Genomic DNA, 21,820 nt, shown 5'->3' on the forward strand with positions numbered 1-21,820 from the left:
TTTTATGACCCCACACATCAACCCCGTGTCCCCACATGTCCCCTCATGTCTCCTCACCTCCCCCCACACTACCTGTCCCCCTTCGCTCCGTGCCCATGTCACCGTGGGGTTGAGGGCAGGGTCAGGGATGCCTGTGGGGTGCGTGGAGTCCTGGGAGAAGTTGATGGCTGTGCGCAGTGGGGTGATGGTGTCCTCCGCACACGGCTGTGACAGTGGGGTGGGGGTAGCGCCCCACAGGTGGGGGTCATTGCCCCCAGAATGGGGCTTGTGCCCCACACACGTGGGCCGCTTGTATGGGGAGTGCATTCTGGAGATGATCTGTCTTTTCTCCAAATCTGCAGTGACTTCAGCAATCCCCTGTCGTGCCGCAACAGAAATGGGGTCCTGCAGTACGTCAGTGATCTCTGACTCGAGGAGTGCAGGGGCTGCACGAAGTACGCACTCTACAGCCTCCCGACTTCTCTGGGGTTTGGGATCGATGTTTGAGCCAAAGGGCTTCACGCTGCCATGCGGGCAGGTGCCTGGTTCACCCACTGAGGAACCAAATCCTAAAATAATTTCACAGTGGTCTTTAATTGCTGTGCAAGTAGATGACACAGATTTCTCACTGGGGAGCCAAAGCTGACCCTGGCAGTTTGGCAGACAGCACTCGCTCCATTCACACCGGTAGTCTCAGCCCTTTTGTTGCACATGCAGCTTCTCAGCATCTTGCTGTATCAGTATGGAAATCTGTGCTCCCCTATTTATTAGAAATGCCACCAATTGCCATTGAGGACAGACTGGAATCAAAACATGTGGACCATCCTAGCTTGTCCATCGATAACCCCCTCCCTCCCCCCCTTGCTCAATTGGCTGCCAGTCATTACTTCATTACTTTTTTTTTTTTTTTTTCATGCTTTTATGGGAACTTTGAGATCACAGCCTGAAGCAGTGACGGAGCACCTGGTGAGGGGTGTAGCCCTGCAAGCACAGGTGGAAGCAATGCACCTAGAGAACCAGATGAGGCTGAGCCTGGCTCCAGCCCCTCCCTCTCCTCATTTAAGGGCTGGCAGCCCCAAAGGCAGGGTTTCTTCCTGGAGACTGCCTCCTGTGGATTGTTGGGTGAGCTCTGGTTCTTGGAAAGAGGTAAGTGATCCTTTCTTTTTTGCAGGGTTTTGGCTTCTGCCTTTCTGTGGGGATCCTAAGTTGGTTTAGAGTAGCTATGTCCGCTATGCCTCTCCTTATGATGCCTTCCAATTGTTCTCTGAGGGGAGTGAAGGGGTTATCTGCTTTTCTCTGAATTGGTAATGAAGAGACTGACGTTCATTCCTCTCTTTTACTCTTATCTCATGTCTGGAATGCTTCAATCAGCCCCAAGGTAATGCTGGTTGGCTGACTGAGCATTGCAACTCTGGAAACGCCTGGAGCTAATGTGCTTTTCTGTAAAGAGATTCTGCATTCTCCAGGTTTCCTTTGCAACTCTTTTCAAGCCCAGTACCTTCTTGTGAAGTCTCCGTTCCTCTTTCATGACTCTCATTGCACAATCATCGACCTGGGACTCCAAACTACCACACTGTCCCAACCTATTTTATGACACGTTCCCTCTGTGTCCTACTTGTGTCTTTGTGTTCTCCCTGTGTCCTCTGCCCCTGTCCCCTCTGTGTCTCCTCTGCCACGGATTAATTCCGCCCATGCTGAGTATTGTTTAAGGGCGCGTATTTAAATTATGCTCCGTGTCTCTTTGGATCCCGTTCTGTTTTGCAGCTCGATGGGGTTTAAGGGTTTCTGGGGCTCCTCTAGTTAGTGGTTTAAGCACTGTGAAATCTGTGGAGCAGATAATGGAACGCCATGAATCCCTTGTTCATGCATCGCTTGTATGCAGGTGGGTTTGGTGATGGCTGTGGGACGCTCACTTAGAGATGGAATGGGGGTCACAAGGGGCTCGCCTTGCTCCCTGGGGTTTATTCTTCCAGCCCAATAAGCTACGTGGCTGGTGATAGAGTGAGGTGCGTGTATCAGGCTGGGACCTGAGCTTAAGAAAAGCCCCAGCCCCAGTGGCCGTTTTCTTCATCCTCGCTTAGTGTAATGCAGTCTCCACTACTTGAGCATACTGAACACGAGTATTCTGTTCCTGTTTTGTCTGGTTCTCTCCTAGACCTCCCTTACAGATTTGTCAGTAGTAACAGATGTCAGGGCACAGTTCTCAGAGCACGTTGTGGCCGACCACCCCAGGGTCCTAGGGTTCTTTCTGTTTTTATGGCAGATCCGGCTTCGTCTTTATAGGAAACAAAGGATTGTCTTCTACTGGACCACTTTGTCTGGACCACCCCAGATATCTCCATCCCAATTGTCAGGGGATGCTGTTAGTTTCCTAGTCTGTATGATAGCCAATCTCCCCACCCCTCTTCCTTCCATCCCCTGGCCCCCATTCAATAGCTAGCTCTGCAGCTGTGGGACCCACCAGTGTGATAAAGCAGTACCTCTGGTGTGCTGAATACTGGGACTGGCACAGAGAGGCTCTATGGCTGATGTGAATCTTCCCGACTGGACTACTTGGTGAGTTTCCCCGGAGCTGTTGAGCACACAGGCTTCCCCACCTACCCTGGTTGCTCACCATGCCATCGATGTCCTTTGTGGACATGGCTTCAGGTATCATACCAGAGACTCCTTAGAGTCGGAAGCGACCATTTATGATGATCTAGTCCGACTCACCCACAATGAACAGGGACATTCACAGCTAGATCAGGTTGCCCTGCGTGTCACCTTGGAAGGGACAGGGCATCCACCGCATCTCTGGGCAACCTGGTCCACTGCGCAGAGTCACAGAATGTCCCGGGTCGGAAGGGACCTCGAGGATCGTGGATCTCCAACCCCCCCCCCCTGCCACATGCAGGACCATCAACCTCCCCATTTCATACTAGACCGGGCTGCCCAGGGCCCCATCCAACCTGGCCTTGAACACCTCCAGGGATGGACGGGGCATCCACAGCCTCTCTGGGCAGCTGTTCCAGCCCCTCACCGCTCTCTCTGTGGAGAACTTCCCCCTGCCATCCAACCTAAATCTTCCCTCCCCCAGCTTAAAACGTTTCCCCTTGTCCCTTGCTATGAAGGATATTTTCCTTATATCTAACCTAAATTTTCCCTCCTTCTTTCCTTTAGCTCCCCTTTGGGTATTGAAAGGCTGTTACCAGGTCACCTCGGAGCCTTCACTTCTCCGGGCTGAACAGCCCCAGCTCTCTCAGCCTGTCCTCACAGGTGAGGTGTTTGATCCTTTGGTTCTTTTTTTTTTTTTTTTTTTTTTTTTTTCTTGTGGCCGTCCTCTGTATGTGCTCCAACGGGTCCATGTCCCTTCTGCACTGAGGGCTCTTCATATGGACGCAGTACTCCAGGTGAGGCCTCTTCAGCACAGAGCAGAGGGGCAGGATCACCTCTTTTCACCTGCTGACCGCACATCTTTTGGTGCAGCCCAGGATGTGGCTGGTTTTCCGGGCTGGGAGGGCACTTTGCTGGCTCGTGTACAGCTTGCCATCCACCAGCTCTTTTGCGACGGGCCTAGGCTCAGCCCTTTCATCCCCCAGCATGTATTGGTAGTGGGGGATTCTCTTGTCCCAGGTGCAAGACACTGCGCCTGGATTTGTTGAAGCTGATGAGGTTTGTCTGTGCCCGCTGCTCAAGCCTCTCTGGGTCCCTCTGGTTGGCGTCCCATGTCACTGCTGGCGTGTCGCTGCTCCCCACAGCTTGGTGTTGTCAGCAAGGTTTCTGAGTTGTGGCTGATAAGACAACTGCCTGGAGTGAGTCAAGCATCCTTCAGCTTGAACCAGGTCCAAGTGTGCACAGCAAGAAAGACATGGCCTTCATCAAAAGACCACCAGATGACCCTGAGAGATACCTCGCATGTGTAAAAGAACTGAGACCTGAGGCTAGAAAAAATGTCAATCCTACTGGGGACTCGCTGTAATAACCCAGCCTTTTCTTGGACTTCCCCCAGACGGCGAGCTCGGGCTTTACAGGCTAGAGGTGGAGCTAACACAGAGACCTCTGGATTTTCAAAAAGGAACAAGAAGGCTGAGAATCGGGTGCTTTGTTTGACGTTTTTACTGGCTGTCCTACTTAAGGATTCTGCCTGTCCATAGGCACGTTTGGTTGGTTTGGCTGGAACTTAGGAGCCTGGTGCTTATGACTTCGGTTCTTTGTGATACAGAGCTGCGCCCTTTGCTGCCCAGACCAAATGCACGTGTTGTTGGAAGAGATTACTCTATGCATTTTACTTTTTTTTCTTTAATGCTTTTAAAGAGTGAGAGTGGTATACGCCTTCAAGCAGGTAACATATAAAACTTGTTTGTTTGTTTGTTTTCCTTTTTTCCTTCGAGCACTGGTTCGGGGAAATATGGATGCTTTCTTCTCTGCCGCTATGTTTCCCGCAGTGGAATTTGGGGAATGGCTTCTGTTGTTGGTTTTTCAATACTGAAGAAACATAGCATTCTTTTTATTCTGCCTATGTAGAACTCCCTTTGTTTCCTCTGTAGTTTTGAGTTGTGCTCTGGAACAGAATGTTCAGCTGAATCTAGAACAGCTGCCAAAGAGGAGTCTGTGGGCAAGTGGCTCTGGATTTCCCAGGCAGAGGTCGTAAAGCTCCTTGCCTGCTCACAGAGCGTTCTCATTGTTTTTATACAGTGTTCTATTTTACTGCTGTATTGAGACTTTTATGAAAAATCCTTTGTTTCCCAAAGGTGATGCTGAGAAACACGCCTCATGATGACTTATGCATACCTCGCATTTCATATTAATTCTCCCTTTGGGTCAAAAGTAGACCAAATCCTTGAAACCGTGCCTGGGAATCCCACTGATATTGAAACAGTTCAGCAGTGGTGCCCATGGTCAGAACGCCCTGCGGCGGCAGATCCTGGCATTGACTGTGAATGGAAGAACTGACAACAAATCGCTCGATATCAAAATTGACCCGGTGGATATTTACAAGCGCCGGGAGACCCAGACGGGATCTCAGAGTTGCATGGCCAGGTACAGAAGTTGTTTTACTGGTGGTTTTTTTGTTTGTTTTCTTTTGCAACGTTAAGGATTGTTAATCATTCCTCGCCATCCTTGGCTTCACTGCGCCCTCCTGTCCAATTGACACCAGCTTTTTCATCACCTCAGTTGCCTTCAAAAAAAAAAAAAAAGCATGACAAAATCAATTTGATGATGACGTTATTTATTTATTTATTTATTTATTTACCGATATTCTTAAGCACTTAGCAGAGTTTTGCTGGGCATAGAGAAGTTTTCCTTGTTTTTCTTCGTCTTGTTCCAACTGACGTAATTCTCTCCTCCCTCAACCCCGACCTAACTGCGTTTTTCCTCTGCCCTCACGAGAGAGAAGGAACGGAGCGCCAGAAGCTGCGGCGCGGCTCCGCGTCAATCCAGTCGGAGCTGTTGTTTCCGCGGTCTCTGGTGCCCCCTCGTGGCCAATCGGTGGAATTGCGGCCGCGTATGTTCGGTGCCGCAGGCAGCAGTACGCATGCGCGCAGGCACGCGGAAGTGGCGTACGTACGTTCTCATCGCTCTGCGCAGCGAATCTGCCGAGCTTTGTTAGGGTTAGTCCTCCAGGCAACAGCACGCATGCGCCAGAGAACTCATAAATAGCTTTCAAATCTACCAAGCCCTGAGATGCAGTCGAGCAGTCAATTCCTGCTGGCTCAGCAACGGTTTTCTCTCTTGCTGTCGGAAGTGCTCCTTGTCTATTTCCTCCGACGGTCTGACGCTCGAGCCTGCCTCGGGAACAGGCACATGCGTAGTGCGGTGCGGAGGGTGGCGCTTGCGCAGTGCAGCGTCTAGGCTTGGGCACGCGTAGTGCTCTGCCGAGAGGGGCGCATGCGTAGCGCCGAGCCGCTACCGGCACATGCGCACTGCAGTGCCCGGGCTCGCGCGTGCGCGTTGCTCTCCCGAGGCTCGCTGGTGGCGGGTTGCTGCCGCGTCGGTGCTGCTGCACGCCAGTACCGCGACCGCGAATCTCCGAGCTGCTCGCGTTCCACTGCCGCTGGGAGGGCTTTTAAACGGCTGGGGGACGGTGCAGGGCTGGGGGTGGAAAGGGACTTTGCTGGTTCACCGGGGCGGAGAGGAAGTTGGATGCCACGAGGCGCTGAGGGGCAGCTGTGAGCCCAACCGGTCCGCTTCCGCGTGGGCTTGGGCATAAAAGGGCGGAAATAGACGAGGGGCATCCTGGATTAGAAGGGGGAGAATATCGCTGGGCCGGCGGCCCGGGAATCGGCTGCTTGCCCGTCCCCGTCGTGGTCTGTCGAAACAATTGCTGTCTTTAAGTGGACGGGCGCACGGTCGCTATTAGCTGGAGGACTGATCACCATAGAGAGCGGCGCATTAGCTGCGCAGAGCGGTTAAAACGCCACTTCCGCATTTGTACGCGCATGCGTTGTGCTGCTTGCGGGACGCGGCGACAGACAGCGGCAGTTCCGCGCATGGGCCACGAGGTGGCAGCAAAGACCGCGGAAAGAACTTTTCTGACGGGATCGGCCCGCGTTTTTCTCCCCTGGCGACCCGTTCTCTCTGTCTTGTGATGGCGGGAGAAGAGCGCGAAGTTGGAAGCGGGGGCGTTGTGGGGGGAAAGACGAAGAAAAAAAGAGAGAGACTACCCCAAACCCAGGCAAGCTCTGCTAAGTGCTTCTAAGTAGCTGTGAAAAAATAAGTTCTTTTTTTTTTTTTTTTTCTTTTTGCCAGCATCTGTTGCATTGTTTCTAAATGTTCACAGACCAAAATGCAACTGCCCGGCAAATTTAATGATAACGAAATTAAAGCCCATTGGTAGAAAGCGCGGGGCCATATTAATGTTCACTCAGCCTCTGTCTTGTTCCTACTTTTAATGTATTTTTTCCCAAGGGCCTTTCTTCAACTCCAGGTTTCATTTTTGGCTTTTTATTCTTTTTTATGCCCTAAAATTTAGGCCCCAGCAGGTCTACGCAGGCAGTCACAGCACAGAGTTGCTGTTTTGAGATTAGTGTGGACCATTACAGCGTTTCCACAAAGACTAACGAAAACTGCAGTTCTCCACCTAAGTTTGCAGATGGAAAAAATTAATTCACCTGCATAGAACGAATCGATGCGTCACAGCTGCCATCGGCAAGATGGCCTGAGAGCTGTGCGGGTCTATCAGGCTCAGCTGCAGCTTTTCATCTTTTCAGCTGCCCTTCTCTGGTCCTCCTGCAGCTGGACAGATAGCCCACAAGGGCACGGGGTATACGCAGGCCCTCCCCAGCCAGCTGCGGCAGGCGCTCCTTTTTTGAGGATTACTTGTTCACATACCCAGTTTCCAGCTCATTCCCTTTGGAAAGCTTTTCTTGCGCTCCATGTTACTAGCGCACAATAGAAGTTAAGCCAGTTAAGCCTCTCTCAAGCCCAAGGAGTCCAATGTGCAAGTGTTTTTTGTTTGGGTCTGTCTGTTTTTTTTCCGGGTGTAGGGGGCAGGGGGTGGGCATTTGAGATAGCTGAGCTGTGTGAAAAAAGTCAGTGTCAGAAAGGCCTCTCTCTGATGCCAATGAATATGTCGTTTCCTAAAGCCTGGTCAGTCTTCTCTGCTGGTTGCAGAGAGTTGAGCTATTACGTATGGCCAAGACGAAAGTGTAATCAGTGAAATAGGTGGAGTTGCTCCTTCTGGTAATTTAATGCCTCACCGTGGTATAGGGCGGATGAATGCTGGCTTTGTACCAAAGCACTTGGTAACCCTGAGATTCAAACCTTAATGCTTTCCAGCAAATTTATATTTTCAGGTAGTGCCGCAGAGATGCGGTGACTATTGTTCACGTATTTTCACGTGTCACTGATTACATGGGTTTTCGAAACAGGCACAGCAGAAAACTATTCTCATTGACCGGAATGATTTCTAGTAGGATTCTGTTGTTTTTGCCTCTGGGCCTTGTGTTAAAATAGTAATTTCTGGGGGCTGGCAGGTGCTATCAATATCAGAGATGGGCAAATAAGGCATAAATCTGTGTCCTATAGTAAGTTGGATATGAGCGAGCCGGGTACCTTATTATGGGAAATTGTAAAGCTGTTTTTCTAGGAATGGTGCAGCCGTGTCTCAGTTGTGTGCGCAGTTGGTGTCTAGACTAAAGGAGACTTGTTAAGCGCTCTGCTGACACGTAGGGATGGATGGAAAATTACAAGAGGGAGCTTGAGCATGTATGTATAGAATGTAAGGACCTGCAGTTAAGGATTTGGATTGGCACCTGAGTCCGTGCCTTCAGATGATGCAAGCGCTATGCCTTATCACCCAGTGGAAACGGTCAAAGAGCTGCTTTGGGACAGAATGTTTATATTGCTCAGGAAGTGTGGCCTTCCAAGGTACTTCAGGTATCCCGAAGAACAGAAGCAAGCAGTAATGATTCCTTTCTCTCTCGATTCCAATACTTGTAGGTAGTGCGCTTGAGAAAGACTTTGGAGGCTTTCCTCAGCCTCTTGCTTTCCTCATACCTTTACAAAAGCGGACTGCCAGAAAACAAGAAGACTTCACACGTGCGTTTTGAGTTTGGTTATTTTATGGTGTTTTTTAATTTTTTTTAGATTTTTTTCAGTCCAAATGTAGTAAATTCTCAGTCATACAAGTGATAAATTTTCAAGGTCTTTGTGCCGATGGACCATGCTTCAGTTGAACATCAAGTGGAGCAGGAGGTATTCTTCATCTATGTGGATGAAAATATGGAATCTTGATGGGATGCTGCCGTATTATGGAGAGGAATCTCCGCATCCCCCAGGCTCAGCCAATACACGGACACAGATTTCTGGATGGTGACCATCACTTTCTGCCACCGCTCCTGCTGCCTAGTTGCTCGTCATCGTCGGTATCCTGCAGGAGATCACGAAGCTGTGGAGGCACAGTCGTATCCAGGTCATCATCTGAAACTTCTTCCACCAGATTGGAAGGGACCAGTCCTCTTGTGCCATCCGTCAGCTCTCCCAGAAACCAGCCATCTTCATCTACGTCTCCGAAGATGTAAAGGTATTGTCCAGCAGTCAGTGGAAGCTCGTTTTCTGGGTCCTCATTAGGGCCCTCAAAAGGATTGTAGCTGTGACGAGCTATGAATCTTCGAATTAGTGCTGGTGATCGTCTGCGAGAATGCAGGCTGCAGCTTGCCATCAGCCACCCTCCCGACTTCTCCAGCCATTCCTGTTCTGGATTTCCGTGCGGCTCCAGCTTTTTCCCACTCTCCTTTTCCAAATGCTGCCCCTGCAGCTGGTTGGCTTCCTCTGCCTTTTCTGCGGCCCCTCTGGATGTGGAAGAGGCCTCCTTGAGCTGCCGGACTGTTTCCCGCAGCTGCTTGGTAAGGAGGCTGAGCGTATGCGTCTTGTCCTTGAGCCGCTCCACCTCCTCCCTCATCTGCTGAGAGCTTCTGCTCCTCAGCAGGCAGTTCTCCTCTCCAAGGAGGCTGCATTGTCTCTGCAAGTCCTTCAGTGCCCTCAGCAGATGGGCACTCTGCTCCCGCAGCTCCCTGTGCTCAGGTGGGCAGGCCTGTTGTTGCTCTGCAGCCTGAACACCCGCTTCTGCTACAGCCCGACGGCAGGCTGGCCTTTGCCGTGTGCGCGGCCCAGCGGCTGCAGCCCTGGCCCCGTTGCAGGAGGCGGGCGGCTGCCCCTGTCCGTGCTCCAGGATGTAATGCAGGAAGCGTCTCCTCTGCTCCTGCAGTTTGCGCTGGAGGCGCAGGACGTGGGCGGCCTGCTCTGCACAGGGCTTCCTGCAGAGCTGCCGCTGGACTTCCTGCTGCAGTCTGTGGGCCTCTCTGCTGCTCTCGCCACTCAGCAGCTCCTTTGCTAGCTGCCGCAGCAGATCCCGTACCTGGCGGTTGGCGTTGTTGCACCGCTGCTGCAGCCGCTCCCGCGTCTGGCGGAGCTGGGCCTCCTTCATCTGCAGCAGTTGGCGGATGTCCGCCTCCCGCTGCCTCTGGCTCTGCTCCCGCAGGCGCTGCAGCTTTGACGCCTGCTGTCGCTCCCAGTTGGAGCGCAGTCGGTCGGCCAGGAGCTGCCGCTCCCGCTCTGCCGCCTCCTGCAGCTCACGTCTCTCGACGGCCCGGCGGCGCTGCATCTCCTGGGAGCGGAGCCGCTCGCCCTCCAGCTGGGCCCGCAGCGCCTCCAGCTCCCGCCTGTGCTCCTCCCGCTGTGCGGGGCAGGCAGGGGGCTGGGCCGGGCCCCGGCGCAGAGAGGGCTGGCAGCACTTTGCCTGTCTCTGCGGCATGGTCGCAGGGACCTGAAGAGACCCTCAGCCTCCAAAAGCTGTGGCCGAAGGCCGCTGAAAGCTACTCTCCTTCCTGGGGCCTGCAAGGACAGCTGCCCCTGGCCCCGTAGCGCCCACTGCCTCTCGTCCCTGTCGCAAGGGTGTGCAGACAGTGAATGCCGTGGGGGGGTGCGCCCACAGTCTTCTATGCTGTGTGCCTGCCTGGCACGTAATGGAGGGTGGGGCAGCGGCCTGCAGTGCTATTGGGCAGTGCAGCCTTCCGGCCTAACTCACAATGAAGGGAGGGTGGGGCTATAGGGCGGGGCGGCCTTCTGGCCCCAGCTCAAAATGGAGGCTGAGGCACGGTGGCTTCAAGCTGCGTTGGGTGGCAGAGACGTCGCGGTGTTGGACAGAACTGCCTTCCGCAGCACTGGGCTGTGTGCATGACCTTTTGTGGTGCTGGAATATGTGGACTTCTCTGGCACTGGAGAAGAAAAGCAGGATGCCATCCAACTCATTGTGATTTCCATTTCGATTCCCGTAAAGGAACTATCTCACCATACCTACCAGCCAGTTAAAGGAAGCTAGTTGCAGGCGTACTCTGCTTAAGGAGCTGCTGGGGCAGATGGCCAGGCTGTCACGAGAAAGCAGCAGCCTGAGGCGCTCCTGGGAATCTCTGAGGGAGACGGATAGGAGGTGGTGTTGTGGGAATCAAATGTTGTTTCTGCATTAGAATTGGATAATATTTATATTTCGTGAACTCCGTTGTCCTAGTTCTTTTGGGGAGTCCTTCTACTTAACTTGGGGAAGATCTCAGATAGTTTGCATCACTTATCCTCTAGCCAAATCTTCCCAGGAATGCCCGCTCTGTATATAGGTGTATATATGTATATTTTGTCACACACATTGCAAGAATATCCTGCACGAGATCAAACCGGAGAAGGCTGGACCCTGTGTGGGGCTGGTGCTGCAGTCCAAAAACTGGGGTGGAAAGACACTGCTTTGAAGGGGTTGGGTATGCTCAGCCCTTTCATCCCCCAACATGTATTGCCCCAGCCCCAGCTCTCTCAGCCTGTCCTCACAGGTGAGGTGTTTGATCCGGAAGTGGTGCGCGCACAGTCCTGCTCCTCTGCGCAGGCACCCCGCCGATCTGCGTTATGCTCGGTCCTCCGGGAAGTAGTGCGCATGCGCCGTCCAGCTTTCCAATAGCATCCATTTCTTCGAAGCCCTGAGATGCAGGTGAGCAGGCAATACTTGGACCGCCGGCTCCGCGACACTATTCTCTCTTTTCCAATCCAGAATGCTCCTTGTCTATTTCCTCGGGCGGTTTTATGCCCCGGTCTGCTTCCAGAACGTACTGTCTAGGCGGACCGTGCACCCGCCGCTTGCGCAATGAGGCGTCGAAAAAAGCGAACGCGTAGGCGCGTGCCCGAAAACGAGCGTACGCCATAATCCGCGCGCGAGAAGCGCATGCGCAGTGCCGTGCCAAGGCGGCCGCACGCGCAGTTCGGTGACATGCTTGCCGCATGCGCACTGCAAACGATGGCGCATGCGTTTTGCGGCCGTGAGGAGAGCATGCGCATCGCGGTGCCGAGACTGGCGCATGCGCAGAGCGGTGCGAACGGTCGCGCATGCCCAATGCGCTCTTGCAGCTGGCGCGTGCGCAGAGCACTTGGCACATGCGCATTGCGGGGCACAGACAGGCGCATGCGCCGTGGCGGGCAGAATCCGGCGCATGCCCCGTTCGGAGCAGAATCCAGTGCGCGCGTAGTGGTGTGTGTTTTGTTTTGTTTTTTTTTTTAAACCACTGGCGCATGCGTTGTGCTTTCTCATGAACCGCGCGTCCGTACTCCGTGCTGTTGTCTCGAGAACCGCGCCTGCGTAGTGCGGTGCCTAGAGAGACTGCCGCGTGCGCAGTGCCTAGATTCGCACGTGCGCGTTGCTCTCGCGAGACTTGCTTTTCCAGGAACGCTGCGGTGCAGAGCTGGGGCTGGAACGGGACGTCTGCTCCTCCACCGCGGCGGCAAGCACGTTGGGTGCCACGAGGCGCTGAGAGGCAGCCCTGAGCCGACCCGGTCCGTTCCCGGGTGGGCTCGGGCATAAAAGGGCGGAAATAGACGAGGGGCATCCTGGATTAGAAGGGGAGAATATCGCTGAGCCGGCGGTCCGAGAATCGGCTGCTTGCCCGTCCCCGTAGTGGTTTGTCGAAACAATTGCTATCTTTCAGTTGACGGGCGCGTGTTCGCTATTACCTGGAGGACTGATCACCACAGAGAGTGGCGGATTAGCTGCGCAGAGCGGTTAAAACGCCACTTCCGCGTTTCTACGCGCATGCGTTATACCGCTTGCCGGCCTAAGCAGCGGGCAGCGGCAGTTCCGCGCATTGGCCACGAGGTGGCAGCAGAGACCGCGGAAAGAACTTTTCTGACGGATTGCCGGGGACCCGCGGCGCAGTCCCTGGCGATTCGTTCTCTCTGTGTCTCGTAATGACGGGGGCAGAACACGAAGTTAGAAGTGGAGGGTGTGTGGGGGGAAAGACGAAGAAAAAAGAGGGAAACTTCTCCAAACCCAGGAGAGCTGTGCTAAGTGCTTATAAATAGCTGTAAAAAAAGAGGTTTTTTTTTTTCCTTTTGCCAGCATCCGTTGCATCTTTTCTAAATGTTCGCATTACCAAAGTGTAACTGCCCAGCAAATTTAATGATAACGAAATTAAAGCCCGTTGGCAGAAAGCACAGGGCCGTATTAATGTTCACGCAGCTTCTGTCTTCTTTATACTTTAATGTATTTTTTTCCAAGGGCCTTTCTTCAACTCCAAGTTTCATTTTTGGCTTTTTATGACCCCACACATCAACCCCGTGTCCCCACATGTCCCCTCATGTCTCCTCACCTCCCCCCACACTACCTGTCCCCCTTCGCTCCGTGCCCATGTCACCGTGGGGTTGAGGGCAGGGTCAGGGATGCCTGTGGGGTGCGTGGAGTCCTGGGAGAAGTTGATGGCTGTGCGCAGTGGGGTGATGGTGTCCTCCGCACACGGCTGTGACAGTGGGGTGGGGGTAGCGCCCCACAGGTGGGGGTCATTGCCCCCAGAATGGGGCTTGTGCCCCACACACGTGGGCCGCTTGTATGGGGAGTGCATTCTGGAGATGATCTGTCTTTTCTCCAAATCTGCAGTGACTTCAGCAATCCCCTGTCGTGCCGCAACAGAAATGGGGTCCTGCAGTACGTCAGTGATCTCTGACTCGAGGAGTGCAGGGGCTGCACGAAGTACGCACTCTACAGCCTCCCGACTTCTCTGGGGTTTGGGATCGATGTTTGAGCCAAAGGGCTTCACGCTGCCATGCGGGCAGGTGCCAGGTTCACCCACTGAGGAACCAAATCCTAAAATAATTTCACAATGGTCTTTAATTGCTGTGCAAGTAGATGACACAGATTTCTCACTGGGGAGCCAAAGCTGACCCTGGCAGTTTGGCAGACAGCACTCGCTCCATTCACACCGGTAGTCTCAGCCCTTTTGTTGCACATGCAGCTTCTCAGCATCTTGCTGTATCAGTATGGAAATCTGTGCTCCCCTATTTATTAGAAATGCCACCAATTGCCATTGAGGACAGACTGGAATCAAAACATGTGGACCATCCTAGCTTGTCCATCGATAACCCCCTCCCTCCCCCCTTGCTCAATTGGCTGCCAGTCATTACTTCATTACTTTTTTTTTTTTTTTTTCATGCTTTTATGGGAACTTTGAGATCACAGCCTGAAGCAGTGACGGAGCACCTGGTGAGGGGTGTAGCCCTGCAAGCACAGGTGGAAGCAATGCACCTAGAGAACCAGATGAGGCTGAGCCTGGCTCCAGCCCCTCCCTCTCCTCATTTAAGGGCTGGCAGCCCCAAAGGCAGGGTTTCTTCCTGGAGACTGCCTCCTGTGGATTGTTGGGTGAGCTCTGGTTCTTGGAAAGAGGTAAGTGATCCTTTCTTTTTTGCAGGGTTTTGGCTTCTGCCTTTCTGTGGGGATCCTAAGTTGGTTTAGAGTAGCTATGTCCGCTATGCCTCTCCTTATGATGCCTTCCAATTGTTCTCTGAGGGGAGTGAAGGGGTTATCTGCTTTTCTCTGAATTGGTAATGAAGAGACTGACGTTCATTCCTCTCTTTTACTCTTATCTCATGTCTGGAATGCTTCAATCAGCCCCAAGGTAATGCTGGTTGGCTGACTGAGCATTGCAACTCTGGAAACGCCTGGAGCTAATGTGCTTTTCTGTAAAGAGATTCTGCATTCTCCAGGTTTCCTTTGCAACTCTTTTCAAGCCCAGTACCTTCTTGTGAAGTCTCCGTTCCTCTTTCATGACTCTCATTGCACAATCATCGACCTGGGACTCCAAACTACCACACTGTCCCAACCTATTTTATGACACGTTCCCTCTGTGTCCTACTTGTGTCTTTGTGTTCTCCCTGTGTCCTCTGCCCCTGTCCCCTCTGTGTCTCCTCTGCCACGGATTAATTCCGCCCATGCTGAGTATTGTTTAAGGGCGCGTATTTAAATTATGCTCCGTGTCTCTTTGGATCCCGTTCTGTTTTGCAGCTCGATGGGGTTTAAGGGTTTCTGGGGCTCCTCTAGTTAGTGGTTTAAGCACTGTGAAATCTGTGGAGCAGATAATGGAACGCCATGAATCCCTTGTTCATGCATCGCTTGTATGCAGGTGGGTTTGGTGATGGCTGTGGGACGCTCACTTAGAGATGGAATGGGGGTCACAAGGGGCTCGCCTTGCTCCCTGGGGTTTATTCTTCCAGCCCAATAAGCTACGTGGCTGGTGATAGAGTGAGGTGCGTGTATCAGGCTGGGACCTGAGCTTAAGAAAAGCCCCAGCCCCAGTGGCCGTTTTCTTCATCCTCGCTTAGTGTAATGCAGTCTCCACTACTTGAGCATACTGAACACGAGTATTCTGTTCCTGTTTTGTCTGGTTCTCTCCTAGACCTCCCTTACAGATTTGTCAGTAGTAACAGATGTCAGGGCACAGTTCTCAGAGCACGTTGTGGCCGACCACCCCAGGGTCCTAGGGTTCTTTCTGTTTTTATGGCAGATCCGGCTTCGTCTTTCTAGGAAACAAAGGATTGTCTTCTACTGGACCACTTTGTCTGGACCACCCCAGATATCTCCATCCCAATTGTCAGGGGATGCTGTTAGTTTCCTAGTCTGTATGATAGCCAATCTCCCCACCCCTCTTCCTTCCATCCCCTGGCCCCCATTCAATAGCTAGCTCTGCAGCTGTGGGACCCACCAGTGTGATAAAGCAGTACCTCTGGTGTGCTGAATACTGGGACTGGCACAGAGAGGCTCTATGGCTGATGTGAATCTTCCCGACTGGACTACTTGGTGAGTTTCCCCGGAGCTGTTGAGCACACAGGCTTCCCCACCTACCCTGGTTGCTCACCATGCCATCGATGTCCTTTGTGGACATGGCTTCAGGTATCATACCAGAGACTCCTTAGAGTCGGAAGCGACCATTTATGATGATCTAGTCCGACTCACCCACAATGAACAGGGACATTCACAGCTAGATCAGGTTGCCCTGCGTGTCACCTTGGAAGGGACAGGGCATCCACCGCATCTCTGGGCAACCTGGTCCACTGCGCAGAGTCACAGAATGTCCCGGGTCGGAAGGGACCTCGAGGATCGTGGATCTCCAACCCCCCCCTCCCTGCCACATGCAGGACCATCAACCTCCCCATTTCATACTAGACCGGGCTGCCCAGGGCCCCATCCAACCTGGCCTTGAACACCTCCAGGGATGGACGGGGCATCCACAGCCTCTCTGGGCAGCTGTTCCAGCCCCTCACCGCTCTCTCTGTGGAGAACTTCCCCCTGCCATCCAACCTAAATCTTCCCTCCCCCAGCTTAAAACGTTTCCCCTTGTCCCTTGCTATGAAGGATATTTTCCTTATATCTAACCTAAATTTTCCCTCCTTCTTTCCTTTAGCTCCCCTTTGGGTATCGAAAGGCTGTTACCAGGTCACCTCGGAGCCTTCACTTCTCCGGGCTGAACAGCCCCAGCTCTCTCAGCCTGTCCTCACAGGTGAGGTGTTTGATCCTTTGGTTCTTTTTTTTTTTTTTTTTTTTTTTTCTTGTGGCCGTCCTCTGTATGTGCTCCAACGGGTCCATGTCCCTTCTGCACTGAGGGCTCTTCATATGGACGCAGTACTCCAGGTGAGGCCTCTTCAGCACAGAGCAGAGGGGCAGGATCACCTCTTTTCACCTGCTGACCGCACATCTTTTGGTGCAGCCCAGGATGTGGCTGGTTTTCCGGGCTGGGAGGGCACTTTGCTGGCTCGTGTACAGCTTGCCATCCACCAGCTCTTTTGCGACGGGCCTAGGCTCAGCCCTTTCATCCCCCAGCATGTATTGGTAGTGGGGGATTCTCTTGTCCCAGGTGCAAGACACTGCGCCTGGATTTGTTGAAGCTGATGAGGTTTGTCTGTGCCCGCTGCTCAAGCCTCTCTGGGTCCCTCTGGTTGGCGTCCCATGTCACTGCTGGCGTGTCGCTGCTCCCCACAGCTTGGTGTTGTCAGCAAGGTTTCTGAGTTGTGGCTGATAAGACAACTGCCTGGAGTGAGTCAAGCATCCTTCAGCTTGAACCAGGTCCAAGTGTGCACAGCAAGAAAGACATGGCCTTCATCAAAAGACCACCAGATGACCCTGAGAGATACCTCGCATGTGTAAAAGAACTGAGACCTGAGGCTAGAAAAAATGTCAATCCTACTGGGGACTCGCTGTAATAACCCAGCCTTTTCTTGGACTTCCCCCAGACGGCGAGCTCGGGCTTTACAGGCTAGAGGTGGAGCTAACACAGAGACCTCTGGATTTTCAAAAAGGAACAAGAAGGCTGAGAATCGGGTGCTTTGTTTGACGTTTTTACTGGCTGTCCTACTTAAGGATTCTGCCTGTCCATAGGCACGTTTGGTTGGTTTGGCTGGAACTTAGGAGCCTGGTGCTTATGACTTCGGTTCTTTGTGATACAGAGCTGCGCCCTTTGCTGCCCAGACCAAATGCACGTGTTGTTGGAAGAGATTACTCTATGCATTTTACTTTTTTTTCTTTAATGCTTTTAAAGAGTGAGAGTGGTATACGCCTTCAAGCAGGTAACATATAAAACTTGTTTGTTTGTTTGTTTTCCTTTTTTCCTTCGAGCACTGGTTCGGGGAAATATGGATGCTTTCTTCTCTGCCGCTATGTTTCCTGCAGTGGAATTTGGGGAATGGCTTCTGTTGTTGGTTTTTCAATACTGAAGAAACATAGCATTCTTTTTATTCTGCCTATGTAGAACTCCCTTTGTTTCCTCTGTAGTTTTGAGTTGTGCTCTGGAACAGAATGTTCAGCTGAATCTAGAACAGCTGCCAAAGAGGAGTCTGTGGGCAAGTGGCTCTGGATTTCCCAGGCAGAGGTCGTAAAGCTCCTTGCCTGCTCACAAAGCGTTCTCATTGTTTTTATACAGTGTTCTATTTTACTGCTGTATTGAGACTTTTATGAAAAATCCTTTGTTTCCCAAAGGTGATGCTGAGAAACACGCCTCATGATGACTTATGCATACCTCGCATTTCATATCAATTCTCCCTTTGGGTCAAAAGTAGACCAAATCCTTGAAACCGTGCCTGGGAATCCCACTGATATTGAAACAGTTCAGCAGTGGTGCCCATGGTCAGAACGCCCTGCGGCGGCAGATCCTGGCACTGACTGTGAATGGAAGAACTGACAACAAATCGCTCGATATCAAAATTGACCCGGTGGATATTTACAAGCGCCGGGAGACCCAGACGGGATCTCAGAGTTGCATGGCCAGGTACAGAAGTTGTTTTACTGGTGGTTTTTTTGTTTGTTTTCTTTTGCAACGTTAAGGATTGTTAATCGTTCCTCGCCATCCTTGGCTTCACTGCGCCCTCCTGTCCAATTGACACCAGCTTTTTCATCACCTCAGTTGCCTTCAAAAAGAAAAGAAAGCATGACAAAATCAATTTGATGATGACGTTATTTATTTATTTATTTATTTACCGATATTCTTAAGCACTTAGCAGAGTTTTGCTGGGCATAGAGAAGTTTTCCTTGTTTTTCTTCGTCTTGTTCCAACTGACGTAATTCTCTCCTCCCTCAACCCCGACCTAACTGCGTTTTTCCTCTGCCCTCACGAGAGAGAAGGAACGGAGCGCCAGAAGCTGCGGCGCGGCTCCGCGTCAATCCAGTCGGAGCTGTTGTTTCCGCGGTCTCTGGTGCCCCCTCGTGGCCAATCGGTGGAATTGCGGCCGCGTATGTTCGGTGCCGCAGGCAGCAGTACGCATGCGCGCAGGCACGCGGAAGTGGCGTACGTACGTTCTCATCGCTCTGCGCAGCGAATCTGCCGAGCTTTGTTAGGGTTAGTCCTCCAGGCAACAGCACGCATGCGCCAGAGAACTCATAAATAGCTTTCAAATCTACCAAGCCCTGAGATGCAGTCGAGCAGTCAATTCCTGCTGGCTCAGCAACGGTTTTCTCTCTTGCTGTCGGAAGTGCTCCTTGTCTATTTCCTCCGACGGTCTGACGCTCGAGCCTGCCTCGGGAACAGGCACATGCGTAGTGCGGTGCGGAGGGTGGCGCTTGCGCAGTGCAGCGTCTAGGCTTGGGCACGCGTAGTGCTCTGCCGAGAGGGGCGCATGCGTAGCGCCGAGCCGCTACCGGCACATGCGCACTGCAGTGCCCGGGCTCGCGCGTGCGCGTTGCTCTCCCGAGGCTCGCTGGTGGCGGGTTGCTGCCGCGTCGGTGCTGCTGCACGCCAGTACCGCGACCGCGAATCTCCGAGCTGCTCGCGTTCCACTGCCGCTGGGAGGGCTTTTAAACGGCTGGGGGACGGTGCAGGGCTGGGGGTGGAAAGGGACTTTGCTGGTTCACCGGGGCGGAGAGGAAGTTGGATGCCACGAGGCGCTGAGGGGCAGCTGTGAGCCCAACCGGTCCGCTTCCGCGTGGGCTTGGGCATAAAAGGGCGGAAATAGACGAGGGGCATCCTGGATTAGAAGGGGGAGAATATCGCTGGGCCGGCGGCCCGGGAATCGGCTGCTTGCCCGTCCCCGTCGTGGTCTGTCGAAACAATTGCTGTCTTTAAGTGGACGGGCGCACGGTCGCTATTAGCTGGAGGACTGATCACCATAGAGAGCGGCGCATTAGCTGCGCAGAGCGGTTAAAACGCCACTTCCGCATTTGTACGCGCATGCGTTGTGCTGCTTGCGGGACGCGGCGACAGACAGCGGCAGTTCCGCGCATGGGCCACGAGGTGGCAGCAAAGACCGCGGAAAGAACTTTTCTGACGGGATCGGCCCGCGTTTTTCTCCCCTGGCGACCCGTTCTCTCTGTCTTGTGATGGCGGGAGAAGAGCGCGAAGTTGGAAGCGGGGGCGTTGTGGGGGGAAAGACGAAGAAAAAAAGAGAGAGACTACCCCAAACCCAGGCAAGCTCTGCTAAGTGCTTCTAAGTAGCTGTGAAAAAATAAGTTCTTTTTTTTTTTTTTTTTCTTTTTGCCAGCATCTGTTGCATTGTTTCTAAATGTTCACAGACCAAAATGCAACTGCCCGGCAAATTTAATGATAACGAAATTAAAGCCCATTGGCAGAAAGCGCGGGGCCATATTAATGTTCACTCAGCCTCTGTCTTGTTCCTACTTTTAATGTATTTTTTCCCAAGGGCCTTTCTTCAACTCCAGGTTTCATTTTTGGCTTTTTATTCTTTTTTATGCCCTAAAATTTAGGCCCCAGCAGGTCTACGCAGGCAGTCACAGCACAGAGTTGCTGTTTTGAGATTAGTGTGGACCATTACAGCGTTTCCACAAAGACTAACAAAAACTGCAGTTCTCCACCTAAGTTTGCAGATGGAAAAAATTAATTCACCTGCATAGAACGAATCGATGCGTCACAGCTGCCATCGGCAAGATGGCCCGAGAGCTGTGCGGGTCTATCAGGCTCAGCTGCAGCTTTTCATCTTTTCAGCTGCCCTTCTCTGGTCCTCCTGCAGCTGGACAGATAGCCCACAAGGGCACGGGGTATACGCAGGCCCTCCCCAGCCAGCTGCGGCAGGCGCTCCTTTTTTGAGGATTACTTGTTCACATACCCAGTTTCCAGCTCATTCCCTTTGGAAAGCTTTTCTTGCGCTCCATGTTACTAGCGCACAATAGAAGTTAAGCCAGTTAAGCCTCTCTCAAGCCCAAGGAGTCCAATGTGCAAGTGTTTTTTGTTTGGGTCTGTCTGGTTTTTTTCCGGGTGTAGGGGGCAGGGGGTGGGCATTTGAGATAGCTGAGCTGTGTGAAAAAAGTCAGTGTCAGAAAGGCCTCTCTCTGATGCCAATGAATATGTCGTTTCCTAAAGCCTGGTCAGTCTTCTCTGCTGGTTGCAGAGAGTTGAGCTATTACGTATGGCCAAGACGAAAGTGTAATCAGTGAAATAGGTGGAGTTGCTCCTTCTGGTAATTTAATGCCTCACCGTGGTATAGGGCGGATGAATGCTGGCTTTGTACCAAAGCACTTGGTAACCCTGAGATTCAAACCTTAATGCTTTCCAGCAAATTTATATTTTCAGGTAGTGCCGCAGAGATGCGGTGACTATTGTTCACGTATTTTCACGTGTCACTGATTACATGGGTTTTCGAAACAGGCACAGCAGAAAACTATTCTCATTGACCGGAATGATTTCTAGTAGGATTCTGTTGTTTTTGCCTCTGGGCCTTGTGTTAAAATAGTAATTTCTGGGGGCTGGCAGGTGCTATCAATATCAGAGATGGGCAAATAAGGCATAAATCTGTGTCCTATAGTAAGTTGGATATGAGCGAGCCGGGTACCTTATTATGGGAAATTGTAAAGCTGTTTTTCTAGGAATGGTGCAGCCGTGTCTCAGTTGTGTGCGCAGTTGGTGTCTAGACTAAAGGAGACTTGTTAAGCGCTCTGCTGACACGTAGGGATGGATGGAAAATTACAAGAGGGAGCTTGAGCATGTATGTATAGAATGTAAGGACCTGCAGTTAAGGATTTGGATTGGCACCTGAGTCCGTGCCTTCAGATGATGCAAGCGCTATGCCTTATCACCCAGTGGAAACGGTCAAAGAGCTGCTTTGGGACAGAATGTTTATATTGCTCAGGAAGTGTGGCCTTCCAAGGTACTTCAGGTATCCCGAAGAACAGAAGCAAGCAGTAATGATTCCTTTCTCTCTCGATTCCAATACTTGTAGGTAGTGCGCTTGAGAAAGACTTTGGAGGCTTTCCTCAGCCTCTTGCTTTCCTCATACCTTTACAAAAGCGGACTGCCAGAAAACAAGAAGACTTCACACGTGCGTTTTGAGTTTGGTTATTTTATGGTGTTTTTTAATTTTTTTTAGATTTTTTTCAGTCCAAATGTAGTAAATTCTCAGTCATACAAGTGATAAATTTTCAAGGTCTTTGTGCCGATGGACCATGCTTCAGTTGAACATCAAGTGGAGCAGGAGGTATTCTTCATCTATGTGGATGAAAATATGGAATCTTGATGGGATGCTGCCGTATTATGGAGAGGAATCTCCGCATCCCCCAGGCTCAGCCAATACACGGACACAGATTTCTGGATGGTGACCATCACTTTCTGCCACCGCTCCTGCTGCC

Source organism: Phasianus colchicus, unplaced genomic scaffold (genome assembly GCF_987193195.1).
Source record: "Phasianus colchicus unplaced genomic scaffold, bPhaCol1.hap1.1 HAP1_SCAFFOLD_54, whole genome shotgun sequence".
In the NCBI taxonomy this organism is placed as follows: Eukaryota; Metazoa; Chordata; class Aves; order Galliformes; family Phasianidae; genus Phasianus; species Phasianus colchicus.